Consider the following 6,783-nt stretch of genomic DNA (forward strand, 5'->3'; position numbering starts at 1 on the left):
GGAGATGAAATTTTGATTTCATGCTGTGGGAAATCAGGATTAGTAGTCAGCGTTTCCCTATTCCAAGCTATAGGGAAGACAGTACAATAGCTCAGTTTCCTGCATTCTGGGATTGACAACTCACGAGGTTCTGAGGTAAAAGCTGAGGTCTTAGGGCACCAGCTTAAAAAAGGTCTTCACCAGTAAAGACAGAGTGAATGAAAACCGGATTCCCCTTCGATCACAGAGCTGGGTTTTTGTTTTAAATTAATTTTCTCCTTTACTTATGCTTTTTAAAACGCCCACCTTTGTGGAAAAAAACTCCCCGCCTCATTGCAATAATATTGCTGCTCAATCTAACACTTCTCTTGAACCCCTGACCACCTCTCCCCTCTGCCCAGCACTTAAGAGCAAGGATTACTCCGTGGGGTAATGAGCAAGGATGCAGTCTCACCTGGCCTTCTGTTACTAGGATGTGGCATTGGAGAAAGCTGCTAGGATGCTTGCAAACACTACATCACTCTTCTGGAACTCATCGTTGGCACAGTCGATGGCGCGTTTCTGGTAGCAGTCTACCAGTGGAGTGGTCTGAGTATGGTAGGTTTCCAAGTGGATTTTCAGGGCCTTCTCGTATCATCTGATCAGTGGACCAGAGGCTTTCCAGTGATACCATCTTTCATGAGCTCCTTTGGGGTGTTGAACTCCTCATGATAGGAACGGCCAATCATGGGGTGAATCAGCCTTCCTGTGATTCTCTGGATGAGCAGAGAGTCTGGGATAGTGAATTCAATCACAGAATCAAGCTTCTCTTTCCTCTTCACCATGAGGCTGTTGAGCATTCCTGCCTGCCTCACAGTCTAAGGGAAGCCATCTAAAAGAAAACCATTCTTGCATGAAGAGGTCTCCAAATTCCTCTCAATGAGCTCCACTACCACCATTTCATTTGCTCACCAGTTTCTCAGCATCCATTGTTGCCTTCAGCTTTCCCCCAGCTCTGCACCAGAAGTCACCATGGTCCTCAGCATGTCCCCATTAGCTAAATGACAAACACAGAAGTTTTCGGTCAATTTGGATGCCTGGGTACGCTTGCTAGCCCCAGGTGGCTCCAGCAGCATGACCTGGATGCCTTTAGGATACTCTTGGGGTGAATCTTTGACTAGAATGTCGGGAGCTATGTCTGCCGAGACCTGAGGCTACCACCTGTCTGCACACCTTACAGGTCTAACTCTTCCAGGCCAGTGCTCCATGCACGCCCCTCACGGGAAGCTTTCTGTGTGCTAGACCTGAACATTACTATTGGCTAGAACTTAGTTACATGGCCACATTTAGCTGCAAGGGAGTCTGGGAAATACGTTATTCTGACTCTGGAAGAAATGATGGGTTTGATGAGCTTCTAGTCAGCCTCTTCTAGCCCAGAAATTTGATTACCTTGGAATTTTCTATTTTATAGGATTACAGAATCAGGGAAGAGTAGGCATCCACATTCTTATATGCTCAGGTTGTTTTTTTTTTAAACCCATAGCATCATCTTCTAACATAATTTACTTACTTATTATGCCTCTTGTTATTGGTCTCTTGTCACTAAAATGAAGGTTCCGCAAAGGCAAATATCTTTGTGTATTTTATTCAACGTTGTCTGCTTAGCATCCAGGACAGTGCCTGGTATGCAGTAGACACTCAATAGAGACTTATCAACAGGAAGTTGAATGAATGAGAGGTATGGACTCCTGGCCTGCATCCCAAACCCTAGAGCATATTAAGTCCTAGATACATGGTCACTCTCTCTCTTTCTTACTGGGAAACCAAGAGGAGTCCAGAATTCTGACTAGGGAGGGAGGATGTGGACAGGCATGGCTGAGAAAGGGGGCTGTGCATGACCAATGCCATCTGAGCCCTAGCTTGCCCAGGATGACACTCAATAAACACACTCCTAGGAGAGGCCAGCAGAACTTCTCCCTGGGACCAGTGCTCCCACCAGAATTTCCCTACTGAAACTGGACAAGGGGATATTGTGACCATGTTGTTTTGTACTGTCCTCAACCACAGAGCAACTTACTTGCTTTACCTGGGTATTATTTGCAGGTAAAGCACAGAAGGGAATCTAGTTCCTATTCTTCTACTTGGGGGAAGGGGGCAAACAAAATTACAAGGTAGCAGCATCAGAGTATCCAGCTAGGAGATCATCCTGTCCCTCAAGTTAAAATGAGGAGACCGAGTCCAAAGAGATAAATGGACTTGGCCAAGGCTGCCCAGTATACTGGTAATGTACTGGTGATGGAGAACTTTGAGTGCTCCACATCACACTCCCAGAGGAGGTCTCTTGGGTCCTCTCTTCACTTACCCTCATCCTTGGGCAGATTCTCTGGGGATGCTGCTGAGCAGGGAAGTGACAGTCAGGGTACAAAGAGAGAAGAGGTTTCTTGGGGTGGAGGAAGAAAAGATGGAGAGAGGCTACTCCACTATTCATCAGCTGGAAGCAAACTTGACGGGGTTCAGGGACCAAGTGGAGAGGAAGGTGGAGGCTCTATTCCCTGGGAAGAAAGGTGGTGGCCTGAAGGTGTCAGATGGTGGCCATGGGCTTGGGTTCTGACTTTGATGGTGAAGAAAGAAAGTCCTGATTTGTCATACCTGAGACCTTTTGTTCCATGCAGGCACCCTACTACCCCTCCAACTTCCATGGTGGCTCCTGCTCTCACCAACAGCCTCTGCTGCCTTGATGTAGCAAAGATGCTTCTTGGTGTAGAGAAAAGACCACTGGACTGGCAGTTGGGAGACTCAAGTCCTATCGTTTCAACTCTTTACTAGGCACTTACTATGTGCCAGACACTGTACTCAGTGATGGCAAAGCAGGTAACATGTCTACCTCATTCCAGTGGGAAGATGGATATGAACAAGTAAATAAATTCAAGATAATTTCTGATGATGACTAAACCCCCAAACCAGTTGTTATCTAGATGATTCCAACTCACAACAGCCCTAGGTGTGTCAGAGTGGAACTATGTTCCATTGGGTTTCCAATGGCTCTGATCTTTCAGAAATAGACTTTTCTTCTCTAAACTGCCTCTGGTAGATTTGAATTACCAACTTTTCAGTTAGTAACCGAATGTCTAAACATTGGTACCACCCAGGATGATAAGAAGTGCCATGGAAACAACAAAGAGAATCATGGGATAGACAATGGTTGGGATGGGTGGATATTAGTTGGAGTTTGGGGGTGGGAGTATGGGAACAAAGGAAGGCTTCTGTGAAGAGGTGACATTTGAGCTGAGAGCTGTGTGTAAGGAGACAGTCATGGAAAAATCTAAGGAAAGTGAAGTCTTGGTAGAGGGAATGACAAATGCAAATTTGGGTCCTGAGGCATAATGAACTTGAAGTCTTTCGGGGAAATGCAACTGGGCAGCAGGAGGAGTGGTATTAAAAGAGTCCCCCTTCCTTTGCCATTAACTCTATATAGGATTGAGTCCACCACTCGTTGGCCAGTTTGTTGTACTGTGGTGATGTGTTCTGATGCTGGGTGGACGACAGGTTTCAGCAGAGCTTCCAGACTAAGACGTACAAGGAAGAAGGCAAGGCAGATCACTTCTGAATGATTACTCACTGAAAACTTTATAAATTGCAGCATACAGTGCCAAAAGATGAGACCCTCAGGTTGGAAGGCCCTGAAAATATAACTGAGGAAGAGCTGCCACCTCAAAGAGTTGAGCTTAATAACATGGGTGGAGCAAAGTGTTCAGAACCTTCATTTGTTGATGGGGCATAAATCAAAATGAGAAGAAACAGCTGCAAGCATACATTAATAATCACAATGTGAAATGTATAAAGTATGAATCTAGGAAAATTGGAAGTTGTCAAAAATGAAATGGAACACATGAAGATCAAGATCCTAGACATTAGTGAGCTGAAATGGACTGGTATTGGCCATTTAAAATTAGACAATCTTTGATTTACCATACCAGGAATGACGAATTGAAGAGGAATGTCATCACATTCATTGTCAAAAAGAGTATTTCAAGATCTAACTTGAAGTACAATGCTGTCTGTGATAGGATAATATTTATTCACCTATACCAACCACTAAAGCAAATGATGATGAAACTGAAGAATTCTACCGACTTCTCCAGTCTGAAATTGATTAAACATGTCATCAGGATGCATTGATATTTATTAGTAATTGGAATGTGAAAGCTGGAAACAAAGAGGAAGCATCAATAATAGAAAATATGTCGGTGACAGAAACAATGCTGGAGATCACATAATAGAAATTTGTAAGACCAATGACGTCTTCATTGCAAATACCTTTTTTTCAGTAATATAAAAAGCAACTTTGCATGTGGACCTCACCAGATGAAATACACTGGAATCAAATTTATTACAACGTTGGGAAAAGACAATGGAGAAACTCAATACCATCAGTCAAAACATGGCCAGGGACTGACTGTGGAACAGGCCATCAATTGCTCATAGGTTGAAGCTAAGGAAAATGAAAACAAGTCCAGGAGAGCCAAAATATGACCTTGAATATATCCTACCTGAATTTAGAGTGTCTCAAGAACAGATACGATGCATCAGACAGTAATGGCTGAAGAACAGAGGAGTTGTGGGATGACATCAAGAACATCGTACATGAAAAAAGCAAAAAGGTCGTTAAAAAGATAAGAAACAAAAAAAGACTAAGATGGATGTCAGAAGATACTCTGACACTTGCTTTTGAATGTAGAGAAGCTAAAGCAAATGGAAGAAATGATGAAGCAAAAGAGCTGGACAGAAAATTTCAAAGGAGAGCCAGAGAAGACAAAGTAAAGTCTTATACTGGCATGTGCAAAGACTGGAGTTAGAAAACCAAAGGATAAGAACTTGCTCAGCATTCCTCAAGCTGAAGTTCAAGCCTCAGGTTGCAATATTAAAGAATTCCATGGGCAAAATATTGAAAGATGTGGGAAGCATCAAAAGAAGATGGAAGGAATATACAGTCATTGTATATGCAAAAAAAAGAATTGGTTGATGATCAACCATTTCAAGAGGTACCATATGGTCAAGTACTGATGGTATTTAAGGAAGAAGTTCAACCAGTACTGAAGCCATTGGTAAGAAACAAAGCTCCAGGAACTGAGGGGATACATATTGAAATGTTTCAAAACTGATGGAACCCTGGAGGACCTCACTAGTTTATGCCAAGAAATTTGGAAGACAGCTACCTTACCAACTGATTGGAAGAGATCCACATTTGTGCTCACTCCAAAGAAAAATGACCAAACAGAATGTGAAAACCATCTAACAATGTCATTAGTATCACATGCAAGTAAAATTGTGCTGAAGATAATTCAAGAATAGTTGAGTAGCACATCAACAGAGAGCTGCCAGAAATTCAAGTCAGATTCAGAAGAGGGTGTGTAATGGGGGGATATTGTTGCTGATGTCAGATGGATCTTGGCTGAAAGCAGAGAATACCAGAAAGATGCTTACCTGTGCTTTATTGACTATGTATTTGACCATGTGGATTGTGACAAATGATGGATAACATTGCAAAGAATGGCTATTAAAGAACACTTAATTGTGCTCATGAGGAACCTGTACATAACCCAGGTTAGAAGAGTCATTAGAACAGAACAAGGGGATACAGAATTATTTAAAATCAGGAAAGGAGTGTGCCAGGGTGTTACCCTTTCACCATGTTTATTCAATCTGTATGATGAGCAAATAATCTGAGAAACTAAATTATATGAAGAAGAACATAGCATCAGGATAAGAGGAAGATTCATTAACAACCTGCAATATGAAGATGATACAACCTGGAAGTGAAGAATACTTGAAATACTGATGAATATGGAAAACGACACCCTTCAGTAAGGACTGCACCTCAATATAAAGAAAATGAAACTCCTCACAAGTGAACCAGTAAGTAACATCACCATTAATGGAGAAAAGATTGTTGTCAAAGACTTTATTTTGCTTGGATCCACAATAAACCCTCACAGAAGCTGTTGTTGTTAGTGCCATTAAGTTGGTTCTGACTCATAGTGACCCTATGCACAACAGAACGAAACACAGCCTAGTCCTGTGTCATCTCACAATTGTTATCTTGGATCCCATTGCTTCCGTCACTGTGCCAATTCATCTCATTGGGCATCTTCCTTTTTTTCACCTACCCTCTACTTCATCATGCATGATGTCCTTCTCCAGAGACTGGGCCCTCCTGATAACATGTCTGAGATATGAGAGATGAAGTCTTGCCATCGCCACTTCGAAGGAGCATCCTGACTGCACTTCTTTCAACATAGATTTGTTTGTTCTTCTGGCAGACCATGGTTCTTTCAGTATTCTTCCCCAGCACTGTAAGTCATATACATCAATTCTTCTATGGTCTTCTTTACTCATAGTCCAACTTTCACATTGCAGATGAGGTGCACCTTAGTCCTCAAACTGATATCTTTGCTCTTGACCACTTTAAAGAGGTCTTTTGAGCATATTTGCCTAATGCAATACACTGATTTCTTGACTGCTGCATCTGTAAGTCCACCATTTATCTGTCAGTTTGTTGTAGTGTGGTGGCTTGTGAGTTGCTGTGATTCTGGAAGCTATGCCACCAGTATTTTAAATACCAGCAGGGTCACCCATGGTGGACAGGTTTCAGAAGACAGGCTAGGAAGAAGGAGTGACGAACTACTTCCAAATACTTAGTCACTGAAAACCTTATAAATAGCAGAGAAACACTGCCAGATATAGTGCCAGAAAATGAGCCCCTCAGGTTGGAAGGCACTCAAAATGCGACTGGGGAAGAGTTGCCTCCTCAAAGTAGAGTTGACC

At 42.5% G+C, this 6,783-nt stretch overlaps 1 pseudogene; it reads right to left on the reverse strand.

Annotated features, from left to right (window-relative positions):
* Nucleotides 1-447: 447 nt before the first annotated feature.
* The window catches only part of LOC102817751, a 17,010-nt pseudogene continuing 10,674 nt past the window's right edge, over nucleotides 448-6,783 (reverse strand).

This window comes from Chrysochloris asiatica, unplaced genomic scaffold, assembly GCF_000296735.1.
Source record: "Chrysochloris asiatica unplaced genomic scaffold, ChrAsi1.0 scaffold00047, whole genome shotgun sequence".
Lineage (NCBI taxonomy): Eukaryota > Metazoa > Chordata > Mammalia > Afrosoricida > Chrysochloridae > Chrysochloris > Chrysochloris asiatica.